Here is a 13,886-nt window from a genome sequence, read left to right on the forward strand (position 1 = left end):
CACACTCGTCTCATCCCAGTCGGAGCGGCAGCAGATTACCGACAGAGGCAGGAATGACTGGAATGTTTAGGATATTAGGGACAGGAGGTGGACTGGACCAGAATACTGCAGCTGTCCCCTCCGATTCCTGATCCCAGTACACCTTCGTCCACAGATTACTAATGAAGACCTGCTGTTACAGCTGTTTATGTGTGCATTAGAACATTTTGTAACCAGCATTCCCACTTATTAGATTTAATGGCAGCTATTTTCTGTTTATTTATGGTACTTGGTTGAATATGCGTGGTGATCCTGCGGTTCCATTTCCTCATGCAGTGTCAAAAACACAAATAAGACCAATATGGCACAATCCATCCGCGTTTACAGCCCATCACGTATAATGTACATCTGTATAATTTAAAACACAGCTTTACACGTTACTAAACATCCACCACTAGGATTCAGTGGATTAAAATGTGACAATGCAAATGAAATGTTTACGTGACTTCCTAATCCCTCTCACAACTTGGCGGTGACATTGCAGAGATGACACATCCTTTGGTGGAGGGTCGGATAACATCAGGGGACAGAATCTTTTAGGGTCGCATCTCACACCCAGCTCTCTGTCAGCTCACATTCATCCAGCAGTTTGCACAACTGCTCCTCAGTCAGAGGATCATTCTGCAACAACACATAGAAACGTGTGAGTTTAAAAATATATCTATAAAGTCAATCTGTGGATTCACGCTTTGTGACCTGTGGTGGGTGTTTCTGAGCACTTTCCCCTAAAATGACATTAAAAAAAGGCTGATTACTCTTGAACATATGAGAAACGTCAGCCTTTTATGAGAAATAACTCAAAGTGACCAGCAAAAACCGGAGCCAAAATGTGACCCATGACAATGTAACAATGTGGTCAGCCCCATCTTGGTGTGCACTGCCTGTAGCTTAAAAGTAGGTTAAACCAGAGTTATTACAATTTTGTGTTTTTCCATAGGTTTTTCCTTCACATTGATTTATTTAAATTTTTGAGTTTTTTTTAATATAGTTCCATTTGTTTGAGTGTTGAGATGGATTACGAGCACTAATATGCACCCTGTGAGTACAAATGGAGTGCATGTGCATTACGAACCTGCCTTTGTAAGGCACATCTGAATACTGCACTGATTAAGATGTAAGTCATAAAGAGATTTTTATTTCGTACCACTACAATTTTATTCCTTAACATTTAAATAAGGGATTCATAATATGATGCTGCCAATATGATCAAAATTAACACTGTCTGGAAACAATTTAGAATTTCTACCCCTGATGGGTCGAAATTCAAGCGATCTGATGGTATAACATACATTTGGTCATAGATCGCATGGTGGGATCACCCGATCTGTGCAAGGATGTTGAGAAGGACATGCCGATTGCTGTTATACATTATAATGTATAAACCTACATTATAATACTTGAATTTCGGTATAAACTAAAATTTGTCAGTTTTTAAAATTTGAAAGGCCGTACAGCTTGGCAGGTGGGGGGGGGCAAGGTTTTGACCTTTGGCCCCCATGACTTAGACCTTTTCCAAACTCTTTAAGGGCAATTTTGTTACTGACCATCATCTCCACACCATGTTTGGTGGAAAATGGACAAAGGAGGAGGAGAGGAACAAACAGACAAATCTGAGATATTTTTAAGCAACAAACGAAGAGTTGGATCTGGTGCAGCTGTCAGGCAGGAACATGTCAACTTGACTTTTTTTGCTTGCATGTGATTTGTGCAGCTTTGCTGCCAATCGCCGGGGGCTGGTGGCCACTGTTGCTCGTGTAGCGTGTCGTTAGTGCAGAAACAATTCTTTTCTTCAAACAAAAAAAGCTCTTTCCGAAAACAAGTCATTATCTGCTTGTGTAGTCGATGACACTTCACGATGGCAGACGCCTTGTTGCTTTCACTAAACAAACTCTCCTTCAGTGTTCCCGGCCACTGTTTTGGAGTCCGTGAGGTCGTTCGTGACGACATGCAGCGCCGTCACAGCACGGCACGGTGTATTTACCGCCGTCACTCACCAAAGAGCTGGGCTTCTTTAAATGGCACGTTCGGGGTGTCATGGGTGGCTGTCAGCTGAATAGCAGAGAAGCTTTTCGAATGCCGACATAATCAGACTCTGACATCACTTGCTGCAACTGCAGCTAATTAATCATTTTCTCCCAAAGGATGAGCGAGCTAACTGTCACCGCAATATCTAATCTGTTTCTCTGCAGCGGGGGCGGGTCGGAGATTAACAGATTTGCTGAAAGCCTGGATTAATTTTTACCCCGGTTCTCGGTGTGGTGACATGACAGCAGCTCTGTCGAACCACAACAGGTTCCACTTTGCTCTGCAAGCCTCATTTGGAGTTAATAGGTGCACTCTGATTTAATATGAACACGTCCCTTTTCAAGATTGCAGGAAGATAAGTGGAACCTTTATGATATAATGAGTGGGTGTGCAAAATTTTATACCCTCATAAACACACATAAAAAATGTAATCTGTGCTCAGTGGTCTTCTGACGAAAGACATTATTGGAAAATAAAAACTGAAATACAACACCATTTCTAACAAGCCAAGTTCCAAGAGTGCAGATTAAGTCTCATAGATGATATCACCATATGATTCGGTGCCTTTTAAACTGTTTTATTCTTGACTAACGTACAATCTTCCACCTTCTTTAATCCATAATGTCTCCAAACATCTAAAAGGTCATGTCATTACCTAACAGCTAACGTTAGCTTATCTCGTTTAGCATAGCTAACAATATAGTCGGTTCTGTTCTATTTGGGAAACTAACGTTAATACACACTTTTGTTTACATTGGTTTTTATTTGTATTTGTTAATGCTGTTATTTTAGGGTTAAACTACGCTATTTAGTGGAGCAGATAACTGTAACAATTGTTCATTTCTGGAAAGAAGCACCAAAGTTGGCACAAATACTCCTTAGACATTACTCTTTTGAAAAAACTGAGTAGCCACTTGAATTTTCAGTAGGCGGCCAGGTAGGGGTCAATTGAAGAATTACACAGGGGTCAAAATTTAAAAATGCTCCAATCATATTGAAAGCTCTACCACATTATTTGTCTGATCACAACGATACCAAAAAGGTATAGTTTGACTATCTATGACTGAATGTTATGGAGTTATGGGGTAAAAACAACAAGAATGGTATGTGTTTTAGGGCCACATTGAATTTTTTTTTGTTTTTAGACTTCGAGAATAAAGTCGTAATATTATGAGAATAAAGTCGTAATTTTAAGACTTCGAAAATAAAGTCAGAATTTTATGAGAATAAAGTCATAATTTTATGAGAATAAAGTTGTAATATTAAGAGAATAAAGTCATAATATAATATTTCGACTTTTTTCGTGTAATATTACAACTTTTTTCTCGTAATATTATGACTTTTTTCCTCGTAATATTACGACTTTATTCTCGAAGTTCAAAACAAAAAAAAAAAGAAATTCAATGTGGCTCTAAAACGCCGTCATAAAAAAACAAACAAATTGGTATTTTAATATGTCGTAGCATAAACATGGCAGTTCCCATAAAGATTTAGCATGCCAAGATGTGATGAAGCAAGAGATATATAAATAATTAAATTAACAAATAGAATTAAACAGTCGCTGCCATTAATCTAATAAGAAATATGAAGAAACAAAAAAACTTAGAAAATAATTTTATAAATCTAATGTTTTTACTCTGGCTTGATCTCTTCTTTGCTTCTAGGATTAGCATATAAACTCCAATGGGAAGAAACATTTACAATTGTATGGTTAGAAAGCATTTTTGACCATTAATCTTTCTTTCAAAAAATAAATGTTAGCTAGCTAAAAGTTAGCAAAACTTAATTTGTGGAAGCTAACTTGTCCGCTGATTGTTTTAAAGTTAGCTGGATAGCTAATCTGCTAATGCTCAGTGTGCCGCTCTCGTTGGAGCGACAACACGCAGAATGTGTCAATTTTCCAAATAGATCTCTTTCACGTGCTGCTTCTTCTACTGACTTTAACACCAACTGTAAATGGTAATCAAAACATTCCAATCGTATCTTTCTGAACTCTTCCGCATCAAATTTCATCATGTCAATGTTTCAATGTGCCTGAGCGATAACAGTGAAGTTGCTCAATCTTTAAGTTTCTTAAATATTTATTATGGCCACTCTTAAAAACTTCAGTTATCTTTATAATTTTATTACTGGTAAATTTTAGAATTAATTTATATAAGATATACTCATTATCTCACAGAAATATTTCAGAATTATCTGGGAACTACTTTTCGCAGGAGAATTTATCAAGCACGTTGGGCGCGGGTTCGTACTAACGCAGAATATCCAGAAACTGGATAGTTGTTCGGCCAAAACGAGAGCGTCCACTTTTAGCTTGCCATAAGCTAAGCTAGTGGCGTGCGTGAGGGTATGGAAAAAGTTAGCTTCATTAATTAGCAGTTAGCTGATTCGCTGAACTGTTAGCAGATATGCACAGACAGCTTAGTGGATTTCAAGCACAAAATAATTTAATGAATATTTAATTTCAGCAGGACTTTAATTCGTGGGCTTTGACCACAAAATGCTCATGATACCATTTTACCAAACATAGTTATCTGCTCAGCTACAGCAGCTGAAAAGCTGCCAGTAGTCCTCACATTTCCTTCATTTATCCTTTGGGAAGATAAACATACGTCATGATAAATGATGGCTGAGAATTTAGAAACAAACCAACTGAAAGAATTTTTTTTTTTTAAATTGCGCTGCTTTCATTTAGCTTCATGAATTATGACTTTGGATTCCCAAATATCTCAACGTGAACCACTTGGTCACGTAAGGTGCCTGTTTACTGTTTCTGTGCACGTTACTGCAGTAATACTCTAAATCGTGCGCCTGCTGTGACCTGCGGTGTCTAATCCGTGTTGTTTATCAGGTGTGGTTTCTTTAGCATCCGTGACTGAAGGTGTTCAAGTTGTTGGCGATGGTCTTTACTGATGTATCGCTGATTCACATTGTGTGTGACAAGTCGCCGCTTAGACTGGTGACTCACTCTTTCCACTTTCGTGAAATTAACATTTTTCCCCAAGACATGACTTGCCACATGTCGATCCCTCAGGTGTTTCTCTGTCAGTAAGAAGGATGCGTTTCAAACATGGTCAAGCGGCAGGCTTGGATTGTGCAGGGCGTGCAGTCAGTGGCTGCAGGGAGCCAAAATGTTTCATGTCTTAATCATTGTAATTTAGTAAGTAAACAATGAACCTGCGTAGTGATTTTCTGCGTCATGGGTTTCTCCACTTCAAAAAAAAGGCTTTTTCACTTATTTCGTGAACATATAACATATGGTTAAATTGGGGGAGGTGGTGAATCCTGCAGTGAATTGTTACCCTAAGGGTGAATATATATATATATATGTGTGTGTGTGTGTGTGTGTGTGTGTGTGTGTGTGTGTGTGTGTGTGTGTGTGTGTGTGTGTGTGTGTGTGTGTGTGTGTGTGTGTGTGTGTGTGTGTGTGTGTAACCAAATACCTTCGTGGGGAGAAACTAAACCTTTGTTGCTTCTGGGAACCCAGTGATCCATTTCAGGTTCATAACTCATTAAACCAGGAAACAAATTTAATTGTTGAAGTGAGAAAAAACATTTTTAATGTTCCTCTCTGTTGAAGTTTCCAAATATCCACTTATAATAATCAAAGTTTGACATGAACTGATTTAAAGCAGACTGTTAGATCCATAGGTCAAATCTGGGAAGTGAAGTGGAAAGTGAAGCGTGCTTTTCCACTCTATAGCTCATCCAGAAAGTATTCACAGCGCTTCACTTTTTCCACATTTTGTTTTACAGCCTTATTCCAAAATGGAGTAAATTCATTTGTTCCCTCAAAATTCTACTCACAACACCCCATAATGACAACATGAAAAAAAACTTTGAAATATTTGCAAATTGATTAAAAATAAACAACTAAGAAATCACATGTACTTAAGTCTTCACACCCTTTGCTCAGTGCTTTGTTGATGCACCTTCATGAATATGATGCTACAAGCTTGGGGCACCTATCTATGGGCAGTTTTGCCCATTGCTCTTTGCAGCACTTCTCAACCTCCATCAGGTTGGATGGGGAGCGTCAGTGCACAGCCATTTTCAGATGTCTCCAGAGACGTTCAATCAGATTCAGGTCAGATTCACATTCAGGGTGAAAGTGAGGCATTACTATAAAGTGCTTTGAGCGTTTGATGCAGATGGAAAAGCGCTATATAAATGCAGTCCATTTGCCATCTGGGCTCTGGCTGGGTCACTCAAGGACATTCACAGAGTTGTCCTGAAGTCACTCCTTTGATATCTTGGCTGTGTGCTTAGGGTCATTGTCCTGCTGAAAGATGAACCGTCGCCCCAGTCTGAGGTCAAGAGCACTCAGGAGCAGATTTTCATCCAGGATGTCTCTGTACATTGCTGCATTCATCTTTCCCTCCTAACTAGTCTCCCAGTTCCTGCTACTGAAAAACATCCCCACAGCATGATGCTGCCACCACGTTTCAATGTAGGAATGGCGTCTGTTTTCCTCCAAACACCTGGCACCTGGCATTCACACCAAAGAGTTCAATCTTTGTCTCATCAGACCAGAGAATTTAGTTTCTCATGGTCTGAGAGTCCTTCAGGTACCTTTTTGCAAACTCCAGGCGGGCTGCCATGTGCCTAAGGTGTGGCTTCCATCTGGCCTCTCTACCATACAGGCTTGATTGGTGGACTGTTGCAGAGATGGTTGTCCTTCTGGAAGGTTCTCCTGTCTCCATATAGGAATGCTGGAGCACAGAGTGACCATTGGGTTCTTGATCACCTCCCTGACCAAGGGCCTTCTACCCTGATCGTGCAGTTTAGGACAGGTGGCTAGCTCTAGGATGTGTCCTGGTGGATCCGATCTTCTTCCAGTTACAGATGTCTGTGCTCATTGGGACCTTCAAAGCAGCAGAAATGTTTCTGTATCCTTCCCCAGATATGTGCCTTGAGACAATCCTGTCTTGGAGGTTGTTGTTTGTTTATAAATTTGCAAAAATGTCAAAAAAAAAACTTTTTCCACATTCTCATTATGGGGTAGTGTGTGTAGAATTTTGAGAAAAACAAATAGATTTCATCCATTTTTGAATAAGGCTGTAACATAACAAAATGTGGAAAAAGTGAAGAGCTGTAAATAATTTCTGGATGAATCGTAACCAAATGCCTTCACGGGGAGTAACTAAACTTTTGTTGTTTCTGGGAACTCAGTGATCCATTTCAGGTCCATAACTCATTAAACCAGAAAACAAATTTAATTGTTGATGTGAGAAAATGTAGTTTTAATGTTCCTCTCTGTTGAAGTCTCCAAATATCCATTTATAATAATTAAAATTAGACGTAGATTGATTTAAAGCAAACTATTAGATCTATAGGTCAAATCTGGGACCTTTACTGCTTGCACCCACCAGCTCCATCGTCTTTAGATACATTGAGCTGCATGTGGTTGAGTTGACACCACTCCACAAACCTGTCCACCACACTCCTGTACTCAGCCTCCTGGTCTCCACTGATGTAGCCCACAAGGGCAGAGTCATCCAAAAACTTTTACAGGTGGCAGGAATGTGACCAGAATCTGAAGCCTGAGCTGTAGAGTGTGAACATGAAGCGAGAGAGGACTGTCCCCTGTGGTGCCCCCCTGCTGCTCTTGATGGTGTCAGATGTAATATTCCAAAGCCTCACATACTGTGAGCGGCCTGTGAGGTATCTGATAATCCAGGCCACCAGTGGAGTCTCCACCTTCATGTCTTGTAGCTTACTGCTGAGCAAGTCAGGCCGGATGGTGCTGAATGCACTAGAGAAGTCAAAGAACATGACTCTCAGGGTGCTGCCTGCCTCCTCCAGGTGAGAGTGCAGCATGAAGATGATGGCATCCTCCACTCCCCTGTTGGGCTGGTATGCATACTGCAGGAGGTCCAGCAATGGTTCCACGACTGTGCGGAGGTGCCTCAGGACAAGCCTCTCAAGTGACTTCATAACATGTGATGTTATGTTGCAGATAAGAGAATTATGGGTAAAGCAGCTCTTACACCTGGATGAACTTGTTGTAGATCAGCATGCATCTGAAAAGGTCTGATAAACTTGTGCCACTTTAGAACAGGTTCAATATTTGTAGGAGCTCAATTGAACTCCAGGATGACTCACCCCAGTGCACATTCAATGCACATGAGCATCCAGTTTCCATGCCAAGCACAGAAAAAATTATCCCAAGACATCAAGAGTAGAAGATATCCAGCCTGACTTGCTCAACAATAAGCTACAAGACATGAAGGTGGAAGCCCACAGATACATCAAATTGCACTGAACCTGCCCCAGGCTGTCCTGAGCCGAGCACAGGTGGAAGACAGTGTTTTCCACACAAAAAAAAAAGACTTTTGTGACTTCTTCCGAGTGGGGTGCCTGCTGGGAAGGACTCTGTGTTGAATGCAGCCAAGTGAGAGCTACTTTTGGAAATTAGTGGTGGTGTGCTGAGCTGTAAACCTCACCCATTACAGCGCCAAAGTCAACCATGTGTAAAAGCAGGGTAATCAAACTAAATAAAAATCATGATGCAGTCATTCTAAATGCCGTCTTTGAACGTTCTCCAAGGTATTGATGTCCTTGTGCAAATATGGTGACCATACCTGAATACAATACTCAAGGTGAGGTCTATATATTTTATACAAAAGCAAAAATCAGTCCTTATCAATGTGAGAGAATTTCCTTTTAATTTTCCTCAAAATTTTGTTTGCTTCAGCTGCCAATTGACCTATATGTTTAGAAAATCGTGATTCATCCATAACAGTTATCCTCAGGACAGTTTCTTCGACTGTACTCAACAAATCCCTTCCTCCCATTACATAATTAAACCTACGGTTCTTTCTGCCAACATTAAGAAGTTTACATTTTTTCTTATTAGTATCAGGCAGCCATTCCTAAGACAACTAAAACAACACATTTATGTCCTTTTGTAACAAGTTGTGCTCCACTATGGACAGCATAGGGTGATATACTTATGTGTCATCAGCAAATATCTTGCATGATGAACTGTTAACAGATGGAAGATTATTAATAAACAGTACAAAGAGAACAGGCCCGAGTACTGAACCTTGGGGCACACCACTAGCTATAGTGACCCATTCTGTAATGGATTTTATTGACAGTCGCATACTGTTTCTGATTACTTAGAAAATTTTTCAATCCATTAGAATGATTTAGGCAAGCAGACATGCAACAGTCCCCAAACTTTGGTCAAGATGCAGCAGTCCAAAAAGGGAAAACTGTGTTTAAGTAAGTAAATCTGGCACCCTGTGATCCACCTACATCCTCTATTGTCTCATGGGAAATTCTGTAATCCCTTTGGTGTTCTGGGTCTACCTCGAGATCTCCTCCCAGCTTGGCCTGGAAAATCTCCTAAAAGGAGAATCTAGTAGGACATGCAACTTCGATGAGCTGACTTCACTTGAGTTACAAAGCGGAAACTAACCTGCAGCAGCAGAATTTATGCATTGAGTTCCATTAAATGACTAAATCCCAACAACATCATGCTCACCACCGCATTTGAGGTCACTGTTGCCTGATAAGATCAGCCTTTTATCTGCAGCCAGTGCAAAAACGGAGCAGACAAATTGGACTGCTGAACTCCGAGGAACTCTCCACCGCTGGTGTGCGTGTGTGTAAGCACAGCGGAGTGGGGAATACAAACATTTCTATCTTTGGGCTCTTTCCGCTGTCGTGTTGGCTCACTTTAGCGGGTATCATCAGGGCTTTGGCACTGCACTCGCTCTCTGTTCTCCATCACAATCCTGTCAGATCCACCTCCCATGCTTGTGAGGTCATATTTCCGCCCATGGAAGCGTGCGCAGTCACACCTGCCCAATACCTGAGAAAATATGTACTTCCCAGAAACCAGAGCAGTTTTTTGCCAGATCAAAGCCTTTAAGGTTTTTTCACTGGAATAACAGATTGACCAGTGAGGCATCGTTACCATCTATCACTTCCTGCTGGATCGTCTTTCACCAAAAACTAGTAAATGTCATAAATTACACATCACTGACGCACGAGAGGTCAAGAACAGCTTACATTCCAGTTTTACGGCGCTGCCTGTTGAACCACTATCAGATGTTGTGTCTCATTAGTATACCAGATCCATATAGCTCATTTATTTTTAACGCTGCCCCCCTATGTTTTGTTTTCCAGCGTAAGTCATCACCGTTTTCAGGTGGTTCTGTGCTCCTTTTTGTTTTCTCCAGGTGGATTTCATCCTCTGCCCACACACTCTTTTCCTTCCTTCACCTTTGTTCTGCAGCAACACATCTGCACAACGTGCTAACAAGACATAAAACAAGGCTTTAAGAGGGGTCATATTGTGCATTTAGTTAAAAAAATCAGTCTTGTGCAGTAAAAATGATTAGGGTTTTTGTGTTTAAACCCCCTTTGCTCAGGGGGAGGGGGAGAAACAGGAAGACAGAGGACGGAAGGAGAGAACAGTAGTATCCAGTAAACCAGCAGAAAGCAGTATTCCGGTGTTTATATTTGTATATTTATATTTGCAAATTGTTTTTTACTTTCACTTTTTAATATTCTGTGGCTTTTACCCTGTGTGCTACAATGCTCTGATGGACCTCAGTTTCCTGACGGGTACGTGAGTCAAGGATTCATAAAGTTCTGTCTAATCTGATTCTCTAATCCAATCTTTAATTCTAAAAGTCTGTGAGAGTTCATGTCGAAATTTAGCTGCATCAAGCGGAATTCAGATCTGCACAGTTCGTTTGAGACTCCTGTGACATATGAAACAAAGTCCACATCTGAACCCCTGCTTGTTCCCACAGTGTGTGTGAGAGAGAGCGAGAGACGCACCCTCAATGAAGGTAGAGGGCGCACAGTCAGCAGAAACTCATTTCAGTTCTAAAACATAAAAGACCTCAGTGTGTGTTCTGTCTATGTGCATACGCGGCTCTATGGTAAGGTTTGAGAGGGCTGCAACCCCTCACTCAAAGAATTTCAGTCATCTCATCACATTTTCTCACTTCTGATCTGATCCAATAGTATGTGCAGTTTCCACAGCACCTATACCAAAAGTAAAAATAGACCGTGTCGGCCCTACGTTTGGTCCTACTCCAAACACAGTCAAATAAACTCTATTATAGACAGAACGAGCAAACTCTATTATAGCATAAAAGATGACAATTTAACACAGGCTCCAGCCCCGGTGATTGATTCTAGTAAGAGGGAATAGAAAATGAATGAATGAATTTATTTAACACTATGATAAAGTTGATTTAACACTACAAGAGAACTTATTTAACTCTATATGGGATTGGGACCAAATGTACAGCCTGTTTTTCTCTGCAAAATTTACTCTGTACTATATTTTGATGCACCACACTGGAATCAAGTGAACACATGCACAACAATCACATAACAAAAAATATATATATTGATTTTTTTTATATTATTATTATTTGTGAATCTGTTTTGGTTTGCTGGGATGACTAAAAATATTTTTTTTTTTCCTTGTTAAAGAACTTTCTCCAGGAACCAGATCCTGATGCAACCGGAAAAGAGGAGCATGACAAACTAACGTCCAGAAAGAATGGAGAATAGCGCCACCTTTAGGATGGCTTTTTTTTAATTGTCAAAACACTAAATAAATTTGCATTACTGTCCTGTTGGATAGACAATTTTTATGATTTTTAAAACTATTTCTTTTGCTAGTTTTATCTGATATGCATCATATATTTGGGTTAACAACATGCATGTAGGTGCTTAAAATGTATTAATTTACTGCACCTTCTATCACCAAAGCACTAAATACTCATGACCCCATGGGGGCAATTAGTGGGGATAGGGGGGACATGTCCCCCACCTTTTCAACCAGGTGGGACAGAATATGGTATGCCCCCCCACCTTGTGAGATATATGTGTGTACTTGAAACATGCTATGTCAGTCTTATGTGCAAACCATGTCAGAATAGTATCTTTGTTTCTGCAAGTTTGTATTTTTAGCAGCATTGACTTCAATCAATCAATCAATTTTATTTATATAGCGCCAAATCACAACAACAGTTGCCCCAAGGCGCTTTATATTATAAGGCAAAAGCCATACAATAATTACAGAAAACCCCAATGCTCATAACGACCCCTGGAGCAAGCACTGGTGACAGTGGAAGGAAAAACTCCTTTTTAACAGGAAGAAACCTCCAGCAGAACCAGGCTCAGGGAGGAAGCAGTCTTCGCTGGAACTGGTTGGGACTGAGGGGAGAGAATCAGGAAAAAGACATGCTGTGGAAGACAGCAGAGATCAATCACTAATGATTAAATGCAGAGTGGTGCATACAGAGCAAAAAGAGAAAGAAACACTCAGTGCATCATGGGAACCCCCCAGCAGTCTAAGTCTATAGCAGCATAACTAAGGGATGTTGTTACACCTGTTTCTTGTTTGTCACATTCGGAATTTTCTGGGAACTGCATTTGCCCAGATTGAAACCAAAAAATAGTTGCCTCTAGTGTCTACACATAAGTATCAATGGACCATATGCTAATTACTAAATTCTGAAAGTTAGAAAAGGAAATCAGAAAAGCTATCTGGTACCTCAGAAAGCCCATCTGCAATATTGCTGATCTCCAAAATCCGTCTATGCAAGTGAAATTATGTTCAGGATGATGTTGTCAGTAGTGCACTTCGAAAATTAAATTCATGAGAAGTAATTTATCCTAAACTTATGATCTGTTGTTTTTTTCAAACTTATGCAAAAACAAATCTTGAGAAAAAATACAGTATGCAATAGTAATAATATTAAGAGCCTGTTCTTTCATATTATGAATACATTTTACCACCATTGCAGTTGTTTTTTTAATGAAAACTCAACATATCATTCCTTTGAGTTCTACACATGTGGTGATACCTTATTTTACCACCAGGATGTTAATAAAATCAATACTGGCTATTCTCAGAATAAAGTACTTATATCCACAGTTTCAAATTGCATAAGTCAAATGGTGTCCACTTTATGGTCTTCTCAAAACATTAAATTCCATGTTCTGGATGCTCAGAATGCATCTGAGCTTATCTGGAAACCGTTGGCTTCTGGGGGCCTAAAGCGGCCCCCAGACCCCCGGCCTATGGGCTTCGGCACTGCGGGCCTCGCACTTTATCCCCCCCAATTTCTAGCTCTAAATTGCGCCCTTGCATGACCCACCAACACTAGAACTCTCTGGGTCCACCCGTGTATTTTTGTCTGCAAATGTTTATCCATTCTTTCGCCACCTGGTGACCTGCAGTGTGTTAGCTTGTTGAAAAGGGTTAGAGTATGACCCTTTTTAAAGCAACATAGTCAAATTACTTTCTTTGGCTGGGCTCAAGTCTGTTGGCAGGACTACGGCCGCTCATATGACATAACAGCGGTCTGGCTGGAAAAGAGACAGAAGGGGCGGGGTCAAAGGTAATCACTTGGTCATCAACTTTAGCCAACATCTGCTGGCTTGGTGACGTTTTGTGTGTGTGTGTGTGTGTGAGAGAGAGAAAGTTTCATATCAGTCTGGGGGAAAAGTGTGCAGTGCAGCCGGTTGCTCTGTGTGAGCCTGATCCTGTCAGATCTCAGACGTTAAGCAGAGTCGGTCCTGATTAGTACTTGGACTGAAACCTCTTCGGAAGACCAGGGGCTGCATGTGCTTCACCGGGTAAACCTGGAGCGGTGGCAGGAAGGGCATCCAGTGTAAAACGTGCCAAATCCCAGTGCGGATCTGTATTGGCTCAGCTGTGGTGATCATGAACAAACGGGGGCAGCTGAAGCACAAAGACAACTGGGAAATAAATGGGTCGGGATAAACTGAGAGTCCAAAAATGAACAAATTAAAGATGAATCATTCATAAAACATGG

At 40.6% G+C, this 13,886-nt stretch overlaps 1 pseudogene; it reads left to right on the top strand.

Annotated features, from left to right (window-relative positions):
* LOC117531940 overlaps positions 1 to 13,886 on the top strand; it is a 29,313-nt pseudogene that overhangs the window by 14,004 nt on the left and 1,423 nt on the right.

The sequence above is a fragment of the Thalassophryne amazonica genome, chromosome 19, assembly GCF_902500255.1.
Source record: "Thalassophryne amazonica chromosome 19, fThaAma1.1, whole genome shotgun sequence".
Classification (NCBI taxonomy): Eukaryota; Metazoa; Chordata; class Actinopteri; order Batrachoidiformes; family Batrachoididae; genus Thalassophryne; species Thalassophryne amazonica.